The sequence below is a fragment of the Cololabis saira genome, chromosome 15, assembly GCF_033807715.1.
Source record: "Cololabis saira isolate AMF1-May2022 chromosome 15, fColSai1.1, whole genome shotgun sequence".
Lineage (NCBI taxonomy): Eukaryota > Metazoa > Chordata > Actinopteri > Beloniformes > Belonidae > Cololabis > Cololabis saira.
Genome location: NC_084601.1, coordinates 39,805,733 through 39,823,654, shown reverse-complemented (window position 1 = coordinate 39,823,654; position 17,922 = coordinate 39,805,733).

Sequence of the window (17,922 nt, the reverse complement as noted above, 5' to 3'; positions counted from 1 at the left end):
AGTAATGGGGTCGCACAGTGTAAACAACTTCTGATGGAGTGGATTCGTTGAGGCAAACAAAGTCATTTGAGTTAAACACACAGAAAATCTATATTAGTGTCTGGGATGAGATCCCGGAGAAAAGGAAAGGAAAAAAGGAAGAAAAAAAGAGAAAAAAGGAAAAAATAAAAAAGAGGAAAAAAATGAAGAAAAAAAAGAGAAAAAAAGAAAAATCTGAGAAAAAAAAAGAAAAAAAGAAGAAAAAAAAGAAGAAAAAAAGGAAAAAAAAGTCAACCATTTTTTAAAAAGCTCCAGGAGCCACTAGGGTGGCGCTAAAGAGCCGCATGCGGCTCTAGAGCCGCGGGTTGCCGACTCCTGCATTAGACCGTTACATTTTCTGTGCTGTTGGATGTGCACCTACTGTCGGGTACCTGCTTGTAAACTGTCCTGTCAGGGAACACCATACCGCCTGGAGCGGTGATGCACCTTGTGCTGTACGGTTGAGGATTCTGGAGGATATTGATGTAATGGCTGGGTGGGGATGGGTGGGAATGACATTTGCACCAAAATGAATCATCCCAAAAATATCCCCACAAATCACTGACATTTGCTTTTGTCCTTTACGTCCTGAAGTCATTTGGTCTTTGGGACAGTCTGACTTCTCTCAGGGACGCTGGCTTGGATTTCCAAATTTTCTGTTTGACTTTGATCCTCCACCTCCAAACGTCATTCACCAGAGGTGGATGCATGTCTACATAAAAATACACTTGTTTAACTGTTGCTTGATTCCTCCACATTACAGGATGTCCTGTAAGAACAAATCTTTCAGAGATTAAGATGCATTCCAGGATTTCTTTTTTCTTTTCAAGTTGTTTATCTGTTTTGTTGAAACCTGCAAACGTTGTACATTCCAAAGCTATCAAGGCATACTGAAACTGACATGATGAACACAAGTCATTAATGTCATTAATGTTGTAACTAATATTATTATCATAGTTAAAAATCAATGTTGTATGTAATATCAGCTGAATACAATGTTGTGCAAGTTCCTGCTTCTCATGAACTAGTTCAAAGTTCAGTTCACATAGTTTAAAAATGAACAGTTCACGTTCATAGTTCACCATTTTCATTTTGAACTAGTTCAAATTCAGTTCATTTCAATATTTTTAGGTGAGAAGTACGAATGAAACGCCCCCTATCCTAAAACTGTTCACTGTATACGATCATGTATTGTCCTAGTGGCTTTTCAACTTTCCTCAGGCTGTAAATCTCCAACAATGTCGTCCATTATCAGTTTATCTACCTGTTGCAGGTAAATCAGATCCCTGAAGGTGCAGCAGTGGGACTGGGGTTGTTTGGGGCTGTTGGGTCTTCTTGATCTTTCCTGATCACTTTGTTTGATTGTCAAGGACTTGCAGATATTTTCTCGCACTGGACGGATGCTTTAACTCCACATGACGTTTCAGATGTGAAGTTGATGGAGACGCTCAGACTTGTTTTTCTCAGAGCAGGTGGACATGATTTGCACAGAAAGGTTAGATTTTTACCGTCCGACTCTTTGGGAGACGATTTCTTGCCAATTGAAATGCTCAGTAGGCTCATCCATATGCATTTATGGTAAACAATGGGCGTGTAGAGGGCGGGATATGAGGCGGATTCAGCTGCGCAACCTTCCAGCTGGACTATGATTCATAAAGCGAACATTGCGTGAAAGTCTGCGTGCACATGGTTTTATTGATCCAGATTTTTTTTTGCGCCCGGCATTTTCGGCTTTTGAGTGTACGTACACTTTTAGTAAGACTCCTACGCAGTCCATTTTAAATGAGGCCCCTGAACAGTTCAAATTCCAGTTCCTGATCTGCAGAATGAACAAGTTCACGTTCAAGTTCTTTATTTGCAAATATGTTGCGTTCAGTTCAACGTTCTCACAGAAATGAACGTGTTCATTTGAAATCGTTCATGCACAACAATGGCTGAATAGTTGATTCTCATTCCCATTTTCAACGTGCAACTGCCCTGGGCAGCAATCCTTCAAAAAGGCCCCAAAAAAACAATTAAAACACACAGAATAGAAAATGTACCGTTAGGTTTCAATCGTGTGACAAAAGTCAGAGTCAAAGGGATCTGCTCGGGCCTGTCTTAACTTTCTCTGAGCAAAAGGCAGAGTTCACCCTGGACGGGTCACCAGTCCATCAAAAGGCCACATATAGACTAACAGCGACTCAAACTCATGGACAATTTAGAATAACCGGTAAAACTAGCATACGAAAAACCCATGCAATGCACATTTAAAGTCCACACGGAAAGGCTTTTGCCAAGAGTGGAATCAGGATGGGGTTCAGTTCAATGGGATACGATACAAGTGAACCCTCCTAAATTGTGTCTTTACAACTCTGTAATAGTCAGGGGTGAAAGTAAACTGGTACGATCCGGTACTCCGTACCACCAAAAGGTACACAGTACCGGGAAAAAATACAACAAATTACTGACAATAATCTTTGCATACAGCGCGTCTCAAACTCTTGATCTCTCACACCAAAGACGGCGACACCGACCGCTCAGCCATGACTCAGTTCTGCCGTTCATTGGACATACAGTTATATATATTTACCACAAATACAGGAAAAAAAAGAAAAAAGCGGCAAAAATGTTGAAGTAACGTATTTTTTAAACTGTTTTAAGTGTTTTGCTTTGATGAAAAAAATGCTTAAGAAGTTATTTTTCATTTCAATGCACACATTGTAAGAGACATTTTGAGACATTTTACTCATCATCATCTCTATCTTTCATTTATGTGCACAATGTTCTGAAAATCCAAAGACAGAGACTTGTTAACTGTTCAGCTGCTGATGAATTTAACTGTTAATTTATTCTAATTTGAAACAAAACAAATTGTTATGATTTTGAAAGTTTTGTCAACATTTACAAATTATTCTGTGACAATCCTTGGTCCGGACTGGCCTTTATTTACACCATTTAAATAAATAATCTGCTATAGGCCTACACAGTATCAAGTGTTTCTAATTTCTACACCGTACAGGCGTTAAAAGATTGAATGCGTGTTCAGGGATGAAGAAGCTGGTGGTGGGAGGAGAACAAGCCATGAAGGTTGGGGTCGTAGTACCAGCAGGTACTTTAATCTACTTTCACCCCTGTTAATAGTGCTTGGGTTTAGACAGTGGATTCAGCTGATCCCCTCAGATCCAGCCCTTTTCTTTTGTGGAGTGTGCCTGTTAAAAAATTGGTTTCCGCTACCCATTTCTGAAGTACAGCTAATGCAGAATGATGTGAAATAGAGTGATGATAAAAATGGGCGGCTGTTTAATCCCTACTTTGAGCTGGGTCCCATTCACAGCAATTTCTACCGCATACAGAACCTACTGAAACAAGTGCAATGGGGCAGGGGTGGGCTTTATATGACGACTAAAACAGGAAAGTACAACGCTATTCAAAAAACCAAGATGGCTGCCATAGTGATAATAACACCTTGGATCAACACTGCACACCATTAAAGGTTATCTGTTGGTTATTACATTTATTTACACTGCTTAATGTAGTGTTCATTAATATGTATTGTCCCGTCTAAAATAAACTTAAACTACACTAAATGGTGTCCAGAGGAAGTTTTCCTCTGTGGTCACTGGAAATCAAAATAGCATCTGCAGAAAATCAGATTAATTCTATATATGAGGAGTAAAAGTTTTTAATGGCTGACCAGGTAATGTATTTTAGGAAGCTCATGTGCTGAAACTTTTAGCAACACATATAGCATAACTGACAGCAGGGGGAGCCATGGGATTTATATGAATGACTGGTATAGAGAATTGCTTCAAAGGAAATATGAGACGCAGCAGAACAGCTATTTTCAACAGTGAATTCAAGCTGCATTTAAGCTGTCAGTCTTTTTATCTGTTATTCATTTCCTGTATCCAATTTTTTTAATAAGCTGATTACATCATCTTTCAAAGGCAACCCTTATCTGGTATTTGCATTTACACAGGTGAACTGCTGGGGAAACAAGCTCGGTTACTGATCTTCCTCGTCCAGCAGTGTTGCCATCTTTTTCTTTTCTTTTTTTTTAACATGTTTTTTTATTGGGTAGTCGATGTAATGCATATTACACAATAAACATTTTTTAAAGGATTCAACAGAATAACCCGTTTTATATTTTACCACACACAAAAAAAAAACAAAAAAACAAGTAAAATAAATAAAAGGACACAAAACACACACACTGTAAAATACGTAATCATAAACAGGTCCCAAAGTAAGTACCAATTACCAATCAAACTCTGACTGAAGACAATAATAATAGGAAAAATAAAGTAATAAAATAAAATACAGGACACACAAAACAACAACAACAAGAAAAAATAAATAAATAAATAAATTATAATAAAAAGAAATAAAATAAAATGAAATAAGATAAATAAATAAAAAATAAAATAAAATAAACAGACATATGTGTGCATTGTTGCCAAAACTTTTTAAGGTCAACAATATAATGCATTTTCATTTTGCAGCAGATGTCTATTTTCTTGCTGAGTTTTTTGGTACCACGCATAACTTCCCATGCTGTACTTAAGAAATGTTTCCAACAGAGCTAGTTGTGCATGCAAATGAACATATGCCTGGTGAAACTTCAAGTACGCCCCAGGCCTTAGACGGCAGATGCAAATACATGTATCCAATTCATATTGGTTCATTACAACATATAAATTAAGTCGGGAACTGATTTGAAGAAATCCAAACCAATGCACTTTTCTTTTTTACCGTGTTCACATGCGTTGGTCATGCCTGATCCGTGTACCGTGTAGAACAGATATCTGAATTGGGTGACTTGAACCCTGCAGTGTAACTGGCCTGAGACATTTCAGCAGTCACAATGGAAGAGGGAAGGCTTGACAATCTGATGAGAAGAGAACTGAGCCCGTTTCCACGTAGCAAAAACGGTGGTGTTTTCATGCGTTTTGGCCGTTCGTTTACACGAAAACGAAGCTCAAAGTCTCCAAATACCATCATTCCTGAAAACTCCGGCCAAAGTGGAGATTTGCAAAAACTCCATCTTCACGTTTGCTTGTAAACGGAGGGAAACAGACATTCAGGCTTCAGAACGTCACATTATGAGACAGAAACGTCACCAGCGTCATGAGTGCGACCTGTGTTTACAATTTGTTTGTAACCGTCAATATTTTCTTGTATTTTACCTGTTTTATATTCTAAAGTCACACTTAAAAGTAACTCCACTTCTCTGTCACTCCAAACCAAAGACTCTCGTTCATCTTGGAAGTAACTGAAAGTTAAGGCTGATTGCCGTGACGCCATCGTGAACCCTTCGGACTTCTCCGTCCCTCCATTTCGCCATTTCCAACACCCCCCAGAGCGCTAGTTGATACTTTGTTTAGCTTCCGGTTTTTCCGGTCGGAGTGAATCAAAGAGATAAGGACAACTATTGTGCAAAAAAACAAAACAAGCTGAAAGTTCACTGCTGCTTCACGAACCGGAACCGGAAATGCATTGCTACCAAGCAAACCAATCACAGCCCTCTCGGTCTGCGTTGGGTCTGTGTTGGGTCTTGCGTCCGCTTCACCGCGACACGTAGTTACAATTTTTGGGAGGTGCACGTAGGGTGCTCGTCGCGGCGTAACCTACGGCGTAGGCTCTTTAACCTGGGCATACACTATATATGTATATATATATATACACAGACTGCCCCATCTCACACTGCACGACTAGATCGCTGAGTTCAAAAGTTCACAGCCCACGATTTATGGTCTCACACTGTACGAGCCGATGCTCTGATGCTCCGTCTGCTCACACTATACGATCATAATCCTCCCGTCGGACCTCTGTGTACTGGAACTCGAGGCCGGTTTTGGGGCAGGGGTGGGCTGTATCCACCCAAACGTGCGTCCTGCCCACCCAATCAAAGGTTATGGGGATCCTTTTTTCCGTTTCTGATTGGGTGGGCACTGCCCATCATTTTTAGACACAACAATGAACGCAAACCGCAAAAGTTGTGTCTCGGCGGAGGCAAAATGAACACTTCTTTGTGTTCAGAACAGCGCAGAGCACACACTGAAGGCTGATTTATGGTTCCGCGTTACACCAACGCAGAGTCTACGGCGTAGGCTACGCGGCGACCCGCACCGTACGTGGAAATGCGCTCTTTTTTTAAAATTTTAAAACGTGATTTGTAATGTGAATTTGCAACACTTTAAACTACAAATAATAGTTTTTGACGTGACATCAGAGATTGCGCATGCTCTCTGTGAAAGGATGAGTCCAATCGGGTCGTAGCTGCTTCAACTGTGATTCCTTCACGAGGAGCGACCAGGATTTCAAACACGCTTGATTTTCTTGCGAGCTCACGATTTGTGATCGGGAGCTCATCGTGAGGTGTTAATCTCTCGTCGTTACCCCACGTTTACTGCACGAGGCACGAGCAACAATTGGGTCAAAATCCGTCCCGATCCAAAAAATAGTCGCACGACTGGAAAATCGGCTCAAAACGAGCCGATAATCACACAGTGTCTGCCCGGCTTTACTCGTGTCATTTGTTGACGTTTTTTTCCAGGATTCCGATTGGCTAGCATGACTTTATGCTTCTCGTTACGCTGCCCCCTGTAGGTTCGGCTGCTCATAGCACCTTAACAGCGTATTTATGAGGGTTCTTGGAAATGATGGTATTTTTCAAAACGTAAAGGGGGAAATATCCTTTTTTTGTAAATACCCGCATCTGTGTAAACGTGGCCTGAATCCCCGTGCGTAAACCACAATGTCTTGATCAGCTGCTGCACGGCAGGTGAGCAAACTGATGCAATCTGCAGCACCAGGTGGGGACAACTACACTTATTCACAAACACAAAGTGAGAAAGAAACAAGGTAAAAGGGCAATAGAAAAGAATGAAGATGTCGCTCTTAAGATTTATTTCTGTCAAATATGCTTATTCAGCATCTTAATGGAAATGATCAAAGGCCAAGCCCACGAAGATCAATATCATCCTCTTCACTCGGTGGATTGAATGTAAAGCTTAAGAAAAGATAGTGTTGCGTTGATTGCATGGAAAGTTCACAGTGATTTACAATCTTTGTTTTATATACACTTTATTTTGAAAATACATCGGACACAATGTTTAAACAGTAACGAGATGTATGCTCAGACACAAACATGTGTAACAGAAACCGGCAAACAAATGATCAGTTACCGTTGATAAAACCATCAAACCCTGAAAACAACTTAGGAAGGAACATCTCAGGGAAATGTGCTTCATCAGCAGTTTCCTGGAAGTTACATTGGAAGATCAATAACACTCTTAACACTCTTCACTCTGTCCATTACACAATAAGATGCAAGCAATCTGAAGACTCTCTTTGTTGGCTGAATAATTCAGTGACATTATCTCCTTCCAACAAAAAATAAATAGTAATAAACAATAGTTTGACATGATAAAAAAGATTTCAAATTCCATCAAACGTAGACTTGTTGGTTTCTATTTAAAGCATTCAGTGTTAACACCAAACAAGACAGCTACCTGGCACACTGAGTGGATGGGAAGTTCTGATTTTTGGCTGCAATTTTCCACAAAACAAAGCAATAATTACATACCAATCAATCATACAACCACATCCTGCTGCTACAGGCCTGTGCATCAGCTCACATACTGATCCTTGTTGTGTAAAGGTATGACACTCCATAGTTTACACTAAAAGTACATGAGTTTACATCCAGTTTGAATGTGGATGGAAGTTGTAGAGTGTCTACACCGGGGGTCGGCAACCCGCGGCTCCAGAGCCGCATGCGGCTCTTTAGCGCCGCCCTAGTGGCTCCTGGAGCTTTTTCAAAAATGTTTGACCTTTTTTTTTCCCTTTTTTACTTCTTTTTTTCTTTTTTTTTCTTATTTTTTTCTTTTTTTCTTCTTTTTTTCTCTTTTTTTTCTTTTTTCTTCTTTTTTTCCTTTTTTTCCTCTTTTTTCTTCCCTTTTCCTTTCCTTTTTAATCTCGACATTTCTACTTTTTTCTCGCCATTTCGACTTTTTTCTCGACATTTCAAATTTATTCTCGACATTTCGACTTTTTTCTCATTTCGACTTTTTTCTCAAGATTGTACTTCAACATTAATCTTGACATTTCGACTTTTGTCTTGAAATTTCGACTTTTTTCTCGACATTTCGACTTTTTTCTCGAAATTGTACTTCAAGTCTTCAACATTAATCTTGAAATTTCGACTTTTTTCGTGAAATTTTGACTTTTTTCTCAACATTTCGACTTTTTTCTCAACATTTTGACTTTTTTCTCGACATTTTGACTTTTTTCTCGACATTTGGACTTTTTTCTCGACATTTTGACTTTTTTCTCGACATTTCCACTTTTTTCTCGACATTTCGACTTTTTTCTCAACATTTTGACTTTTTTTCTCGAAATTCTGACGTTTTTCTCAACATTTTGACTTTTTTCTCCACATTTCAATTTTTTCTCAACATTTCGACTTTTTTCTCGAAATTTCGACTTTTTTCTCAACATTTTGACTTTTTTCTCCACCTTTCAATTTTTTCTCAACATTTCGACTTTTTTCTCGACATTTCGACTTTTTTCTCGACGTGCATAATGAAAAAAAAATCTTCCCCCAGTTCTAACTAATATAGAAACACGCAGCATGTGTTCCTTCTTTCTAAGGCTGATACAAGACTTTTATACAAGATTTTTTTGCGGCTCCAGACATATTTGTTTTTTGTGTTTTTGTGTTTTCAATACGGCTCTTTGAACATTTTGGGTTGCCGACCCCTGGTCTACACAAACCCGGCAGAGCAGTAATATAACAAAGACTTGTTCCCTTGATCCATCTTCATAGTGACTTTCTGAGAATATCTTTGAGCTGGTTTAAGATATTGAATGTTATGGTCAGATTCAGCAAGTTAAATTAGGAAAAAGAAAAATGCAAACAATGTTTTACTATTAAATAGTTTTGATATGAGTTAATAGTGAGGACTTTCCTTCAAAGAAAAGCAAAAAAATACTTTTTCAGAGGAAATTACATTTTGTTCACGACCTCTCATGCTACAAATCAGCAGACGGTCGGCAACAAAATGCAACATATTTTCAAATCCTTATCCAAAGCGCTGGATTAATATTATCAAGCAGTGGCCTCTAAATGTGACAATTATTCTTTCTTCAACCACAACCAACTTATTTTCCTACCTAAACCTTTTCTTCCATCTATCTATTTTCCATCTCCATTTCATCTTGTTCTGATGGACGGGTGCACCAACAGTGCATCAATTTAATCTTACCACGCAGGCCGATATATACAGAGACGAATGTACAAATAATATTAATCGTAATAATAATTGATGAATACTTTATTATTATTTTTTATTTATTTCGATCATGTGCTCAGTATGGTACACTCATTCATAACATGTCGTGTAATCATTTGGATGGAAAAGGAATAGGCTGAAGCTCGGAGCTTATAAACGCCTACCCTTTAACCTTCACATTGTTATTATTTACACTTTCTATAACAAATGCTTTCTAGCATTTCCACCCAAAAAAGAAGCAAACACAAAACACAAAAAATATATGTAACAACAAAGAACCAGTAAGAAAAGAAAAAAAGAAAAATAAATAATAAATAGTCCCGATTAAAACAAGGACAAAAAGATCAGTAATTATTACCTGCATAATTCCATAATTCTCTCTCTTGCATTTTATCCTTCAATCTTGTTGGTATTTACTAATCATGGTCTGTTTTAAACTATTTTTAAACTGTATGTTTTTACTTTGTTTAAGATTATCTGGTAAACTATTCCACAATTTAACCCCTGTAACTGAAATACACATACTTTTAAGTGTTGTTTTAACTGTTGGTTGTTTGAGATTATGTTCCCCCTTAACTCATCCATGTTGTTACTGATAAAACACCAAGTCATAATAAATACTGCATTACAGGGCATTTCACTGAGAAAGCAAGTTAAATCAAGTGCTGATGAATATAATCTGTTTTAATCCAAACTGTTATAGTTTAGTTTAGTTTTTTAGTTTAGTTTAGTTTATTGGTCCTTTCATTTTCCACATCACAAATAGCCCAAAGTATAGGTGTATAATATACTGTGTATATATATATATATATATATATATATATATATATATATATATATATATATATATATATATATATATATATATATATATATATATATATATATATATATATATATATATATATATATATATATATATATATACATACATACATACATACACACATACACACATACACATGTCCATAGGTACATGGCTATGTGTATTATACCTTTGTTTTATATGTAGGGGGGGGGGGGGGGTCCGAGACTGTAATTATAACACGGTCAGGCTCCTCTACAGTCCTTGTTGCAGTTTTGTCTCCATTTACAGTCACAGATCTGGTCGGATGTCAATAATGGCTGAAAAACAGATTTCCTGCTCACAGCATAACCAGTTAGCACCTAGATAACATTAGGTTTTTTTTTACTGCATTAGTTGAGTCCATAGACGGATTACCGCATGGGCAAAGTGGGCATGTGCCCAGGGCCCTGGAGCCAATGGGGGCCCTCGGCTTTCAAACATTTTTTTTTTTTTTATGTGTAAATTAATAATAAAAATAAATAATAAATAAATTTACAAGCTCATAGGGCCCCGTTTTGTGTGATACGTTCATATATAATCGTAAATTGTAGGCTATAATTACGATAAAATGTGCATTGTGCGGTCAGTGTAGACTAATTCTTACTTTACAACTGTCCTGAACGCATCAGGGCTGTGAGCCGTTAAATCGACGCAGAGCCTCCGCCGTAGGGTACGGCGAATTCTACGGCGTAGGATACGCGGCGACGCGCACCGTACGTGCGCATCGCCGCGTATCCTACGCCGAAGGCGCCGCGTTGGTGAAACGCGGAACCATAAATCAGCCTTAAACCGACTCGGCAAATTTGCGGCCATTTAGGAGATGAGCGCTAAACTTTAAAAGAGGACTAAGCATGTACAAAGTTTTATGGAAGAGTCAACCACCATTGGTGAGTCAGTGTAACCTTCATAAATAATTTATTTACCAGAATGTTGTGGTAGCTTTGACCACCTGCCTATTTGAATGAGCTTTGTGTTGTTGTCAACGAGACCGCCGAGTCTATTCTCTGTTCTAGAGCTCAGAAATGATGTTATAGACCGCTGTGTCTATATCTATCTAAATAGATTGTGTAATGTTTTTTTTTTTGTATTTAAGCTGTATCAAAGATGGAACTGAGTCAGTCCGTGACTATCTGAGTATTCAGCTCCCTGTGATTGACAGCTGTCAGGCCTGTGTGTGTGTGTGTGTGTGTGTGTGTGTGTGTGTGTGTGTGTGTGTGTGTGTGTGTGTGTGTGTGTGTGTGTGTGTGTGTGTGTGTGTGTGTGTGTGTGTGTGTGTGTGTGAGAGTGTGTGCGTTCGTTCTTCTGAACAAGTTTGTGACTTTACTCTGCTTTCTGCAGCATAGGCCTGTAGGCTTGGCTCAATAAAAGTGAGAATAAATGTAGTTTGATGGGTAGGATGATGTTGTTGAACGTTAAAATGACTATCATAAGGGCCCATGGAGAATGCTCCGCCCCCTCTGTACTGAGACCAGCGCTCTGCCACTCCGCCATCCACAATCACACGGTGTGATTGTGGATTCTCTGCGCCATTGTGTGACCAAACTGAGTGATTGGGGAGGGCATGCACCGTGCACGTAGGATATTATTGTAGGTAGGGGCCCATAGCGAGTTTGTGTCCAGGGCCCGTGGTCATGATAATCCGTCCTTGGTTGAGTCAAAGCTGGAGGCAGACTGTTGAAAATATTTCATCAATTCTTTAATACATCCTTGTCTAATTAATGAATTTGTTTCATCTGGTCTTATGGATAAGAACAGCTGAGTATCATCTGCATAGGAAAGAACAAATACTACAAGAAAGTGAGATCTAAATTCAATAAATAACATAATGGAACTATTTCTCCTTGAATATTTATGAAGTTTTGATGATTTGCTCCTTTTGTGTTTTTATTGATACTGATCCAGTTTCCTGGTGTAATATGGTCCAGTTTCCTGGTGTAATATGGTCCAGTTTCCTGGTGTAATGTGGTCCAGTTTCCTGGTGTAATATGGTCCAGTTTCCTGGTGTAATGTGGTCCAGTTTCCTGGTGTAATATGGTCCAGTTTCCTGGTGTAATATGGTCCAGTTTCCTGGTGTAATGTGGTCCAGTTTCCTGGTGTAATATGGTCCAGTTTCCTGGTGTAATATGGTCCAGTTTCCTGGTGTAATATGGTCCAGTTTCCTGGTGTAATATGGTCCAGTTTCCTGGTGTAATATAGTCCAGTTTCCTGGTGTAATATGGTCCAGTTTCCTGGTGTAATATGGTCCAGTTTCCTGGTGTAACATGGTCGAGTTTCCTGGTGTAACGTGGTCCAGTTTCCTGGTGTAATGTGGTCCAGTTTCCTGGTGTAATGTGGTCCAGTTTCCTGGTGTAATGTGGTCCAGTTTCCTGGTGTTATATGGTCCAGTTTCCTGGTGTAATATGGTCCAGTTTCCTGGTGTAATATGGTCCAGTTTCCTGGTGTAATATGGTCCAGTTTCCTGGTGTAACATGGTCCAGTTTCCTGGTGTAATATGGTCCAGTTTCCTGGTGTAATATGGTCCAGTTTCCTGGTGTAATGTGGTCCAGTTTCCTGGTGTAATATGGTCCAGTTTCCTGGTGTAATGTGGTCCAGTTTCCTGGTGTAATATGGTCCAGTTTCCTGGTGTAATATGGTCCAGTTTCCTGGTGTAATGTGGTCCAGTTTCCTGGTGTAATATGGTCCAGTTTCCTGGTGTAATATGGTCCAGTTTCCTGGTGTAATATGGTCCAGTTTCCTGGTGTAATGTGGTCCAGTTTCCTGGTGTAATGTGGTCCAGTTTCCTGGTGTTATATGGTCCAGTTTCCTGGTGTAATATGGTCCAGTTTCCTGGTGTAATATGGTCCAGTTTCCTGGTGTAATGTGGTCCAGTTTCCTGGTGTAATGTGGTCCAGTTTCCTGGTGTAACATGGTCCAGTTTCCTGGTGTAATGTGGTCCAGTTTCCTGGTGTAATGTGGTCCAGTTTCCTGGTGTAATGTGGTCCAGTTTCCTGGTGTAATGTGGTCCAGTTTCCCGGTGTAATATGGTCCAGTTTCCTGGTGTAATATGGTCCAGTTTCCTGGTGTAATATGGTCCAGTTTCCTGGTGTAATGTGGTCCAGTTTCCTGGTGTAACATGGTCCAGTTTCCTGGTGTAATGTGGTCCAGTTTCCTGGTGTAATATGGTCCAGTTTCCTGGTGTAATATGGTCCAGTTTCCTGGTGTAATATGGTCCAGTTTCCTGGTGTAATGTGGTCCAGTTTCCTGGTGTAATGTGGTCCAGTTTCCTGGTGTAATATGGTCCAGTTTCCTGGTGTAATATGGTCCAGTTTCCTGGTGTAATATGGTCCAGTTTCCTGGTGTAATATGGTCCAGTTTCCTGGTGTAACATGGTCCAGTTTCCTGGTGTAATATGGTCCAGTTTCCTGGTGTAATATGGTCCAGTTTCCTGGTGTAATGTGGTCCAGTTTCTTGGTGTAATGTGGTCCAGTTTCCTGGTGTAATGTGGTCCAGTTTCTTGGTGTAATGTGGTCCAGTTTCCTGGTGTAATATGGTCCAGTTTCCTGGTGTAATATGGTCCAGTTTCCTGGTGTAATGTGGTCCAGTTTCCTGGTGTAATATGGTCCAGTTTCCTGGTGTAATGTGGTCCAGTTTCCTGGTGTAATATGGTCCAGTTTCCTGGTGTAATATGGTCCAGTTTCCTGGTGTAATGTGGTCCAGTTTCCTGGTGTAATATGGTCCAGTTTCCTGGTGTAATATGGTCCAGTTTCCTGGTGTAATATGGTCCAGTTTCCTGGTGTAATGTGGTCCAGTTTCCTGGTGTAATGTGGTCCAGTTTCCTGGTGTTATATGGTCCAGTTTCCTGGTGTAATATGGTCCAGTTTCCTGGTGTAATATGGTCCAGTTTCCTGGTGTAATGTGGTCCAGTTTCCTGGTGTAATGTGGTCCAGTTTCCTGGTGTAACATGGTCCAGTTTCCTGGTGTAATGTGGTCCAGTTTCCTGGTGTAATGTGGTCCAGTTTCCTGGTGTAATGTGGTCCAGTTTCCTGGTGTAATGTGGTCCAGTTTCCCGGTGTAATATGGTCCAGTTTCCTGGTGTAATATGGTCCAGTTTCCTGGTGTAATATGGTCCAGTTTCCTGGTGTAATGTGGTCCAGTTTCCTGGTGTAACATGGTCCAGTTTCCTGGTGTAATGTGGTCCAGTTTCCTGGTGTAATATGGTCCAGTTTCCTGGTGTAATATGGTCCAGTTTCCTGGTGTAATATGGTCCAGTTTCCTGGTGTAATGTGGTCCAGTTTCCTGGTGTAATGTGGTCCAGTTTCCTGGTGTAATATGGTCCAGTTTCCTGGTGTAATATGGTCCAGTTTCCTGGTGTAATATGGTCCAGTTTCCTGGTGTAATATGGTCCAGTTTCCTGGTGTAACATGGTCCAGTTTCCTGGTGTAATATGGTCCAGTTTCCTGGTGTAATGTGGTCCAGTTTCTTGGTGTAATGTGGTCCAGTTTCCTGGTGTAATGTGGTCCAGTTTCTTGGTGTAATGTGGTCCAGTAATAAGTAAAAAAGTTTTTTTTTTAAAGACGGACATCTTTAAATTCAATACAAGAAGTCAAGGAAGTCAATCTTTGATTTCTCTCAGATGATCAGTGTTGGGCATGAACGTGTTCATTTCTGTGAGAACGTTGAACTGAACGCAACATATTTGCAAATAAAGAACTTGAACGTGAACTTGTTCATTCTGCAGATCATGAACTGGAATTTGAACTGTTCAGATTATGTGAGTTTCAGCTTCACTGTTTAGGTCCAATTATTACGGAATAATCCTTCTCATTTCACCAGCGGGCGGCACGCACATTTAAGATACTCGACGAGCCCGTTGCAGCCTTTACGAATGAATGCTGATTTATGGTTCCGCGTTACACCAACGCGGAGCCTACGCCGTAGGGTACGCGGCGTGCGTACCGTATGGTTCGCGTCGCCGCGTACCCTACGCGGTCGGCTACGCCGTCGATTCAACGCAGGACCATAAATCAGCCTTGACAAGTGAAGAGAGACGTCGCAGCGTCAGCGAGCCGTCAGATGATGATCCACTTATCATTATCTGCGGGAATTTTACACATTGTCTCCCAAAGAGTCTGACGGTAAAAATCTAACCTTTCTAAGCAAATGATGTCCACCTGCACTGAGAAAACAAGTCTGAACGTCTGCCTCGTCAACTTCAAGTTTGAAACGTCATGTGGAGTTAAAGCATCCGTCCAGTGTGAGAAAATATCTGCAAGTCCTTGACAATCAAAAAGTTCCCAGAAAGACCACGAAGACCCAACAGCCCCAAACGACCCCAGTCCCCCTGCTGCACCTTCAGGGGGTTGATTTACCTGCAACAGGGAGACACACTGATAATGGACTACAATGTTGGACATTTACAGCCTCTGAGTAAAGTTGAAAAGCCACTAGGACAATACATGATTGTTTACAGCAGGGTCTCCAACCCTGGTCCTCGGGACCCCTGTCCTGCATGTTTTACATGTTTCCTGCATCATCACACGTGATTCTAATTAAGGCCGTCATCAGCTTGTCCAGGTCTGCACAAGTCTGTTAATGACAGTCATTTTATCAGAGTTCTGAGGGGAAATATCTAAAACATGCAGGACAGGGGGTCCTGAGGACCAGGGCTATACGGTGAACAGTTTTAGGATAGGGGGGGCGTTTCATTTGTACTTCTCACCTAAAAATATTGAATCAGAATCAGAATCAGAATCAGAATCAGCTTTATTGACCAGGTTCAAACATTGTCCAACAAGGAATTTGACTCTGGTAATTTCGCTCTTTGGTAGTAAAATAAACAATAAAACAAATGTGTTTTTTCTATGATACAGAATAAACATTTAAGGTGCAGCAGTTTGAGGTAGAGAAAGAAAAGAAGAGAAAAGAAAAGGGACAGTTCTGAATAAAATAATAAAAAAAAATGTATTTACAATTTGACAATACAATTATACAAAAAATACAAAAAGATTATACAAATTATACAAAGAAATACAAAGTGAGAGGTGCAGCTGAGTGAGGCAGACATGGTTATCAAGGAAGGTCCTAGATGGTTTTTATTGCACGTGATTGGTTACTCTGAGATGAAATGAACTGAATTTGAATTAGTTCAAAATGAAAATGGTGAACTATGAACGTGAATTATTCATTTTTAAACTATGTGATCTGAACTTTGAACTAGTTCATGAAAAGTATAAACTTGCACAACACTGCAGATGATGAATAACATTCTTGAATTACCACATCCCAGAGTGTTAGCAAGACACTGTAAGAGTGATGTAGTTGCAGTGTTTGATTTGTTAGGTGAAGTCATAGCCAGAGGTGGAGACAACTGAATATCTTAACCCTTGTGCTGTCTTCAGGTCAAGGAAGGAGGAAGAGAAGTAGAGAGGAAAGAAGGAAGGAAGGAAGAATGAAAAGAAGGAAAGAAAGAAGGAAGGGAGAAAATAAAGATGGAAGGAAGGAAGGAAGGAAGGAAGGAAGGAAGGAAGGAAGGAAGGAAGGAAGGAAGGAAGGAAGGAAGGAAGGAAGGGAAGAAGGAAGGGAAGAAGGAAGGAAGGAAGGAAGGAAGGAAGGAAGGAAGGAAGGAAGGAAGGAAGGAAGGAAGGAAGGAAGGAAGGGAAGAAGGAGCGGAGAAAACAAGGAAAGAATGAAGGTAGGGAGAATAGAGGAAGGGAACAAGGAAGGAGAGAGCAGGAGGAAAGAAGGAAGGAAGGGAAAAAAGAAGGAAGGATGGAAGGATGGAAGGAAGGAAGGAAGGAAGGATGGAAGGAAAGAAAGGAAGGATGGAAGGAAGGAAGGAAGGAAGGAAGGAAGGAAGGAAGGAAGGAAGGAAGGAAGGAAGGAAGGAAGGAAGGAAGGAAGAAAAGAGGAAGGGAGAAAGAAGGAGAGAGCAGGAGGAAAGAAGGAAAGAAGGGAAAAAAGAAGGAAGGATGGAAGGATGGAAGGAAGGAAGGAAGGAAGGAAGGAAGGAAGGAAGGAAGGAAGGAAGGAAGGAAGGAAGGAAGGAAGGAAGGAAGAAAAGAGGAAGGGAGAAAGAAGGAGAGAGCAGGAGGAAAGAAGGAAAGAAGGGAAAAAAGAAGGAAGGATGGAAGGAAGGAAGGAAGGATGGAAGGAAAGAAAGGATGGAAGGAAGGAAGGGAGGAAGGAAGGAAGGAAGGAAGGAAGGAAGGAAGGATGGAAAGAAGGATGGAAGAATAGAGGAAGGGAAGAAGGAAGGAGAGAGCAGGAGGAAATAAGGAAGGAAGGGAAAAAAGAAGGAAGGATGGAAGGAAGGAAGGAAGGAAGGAAGGAAGGAAGGAAGGAAGGAAGGAAGGAAAGAGGAAGGGAAGAAGGAAGGAGAGAGCAGGAGGAAAGAAGGAAGGAAGGGAAAAAAGAAGGAAGGATGGAAGGATGGAAGGATGGAAGGAAGGAAGGAAGGAAGGAAGGAAGGAAGGAAGGAAGGAAGGAAGGAAGGAAGGAAGGAAGGATGAAGAAAAGAGGAAGGGAGAAAGAAGGAGAGAGCAGGAGGAAAGAAGGAAGGAAGGGAAAAAAGAGAAGGATGGAAGAAGGAAGGAAGGAAGGAAGGAAGGAAGGAAGGAAGGAAGGAAGGAAGGAAGGAAGGAAGGAAGGAAGGAAGGAAAGAAAGAAGGAAGGAAGGAAGGAAGGATGGAAGGAAGGAAGGAAGGAAGGAAGGAAGGAAGGAAGGAAGGAAGGAAGGAAGGAAGGAAAGAGGAAGGGAAGAAGGAAGGAGAGAGCAGGAAAGAAGGAAGGAAGGGAAAAGAA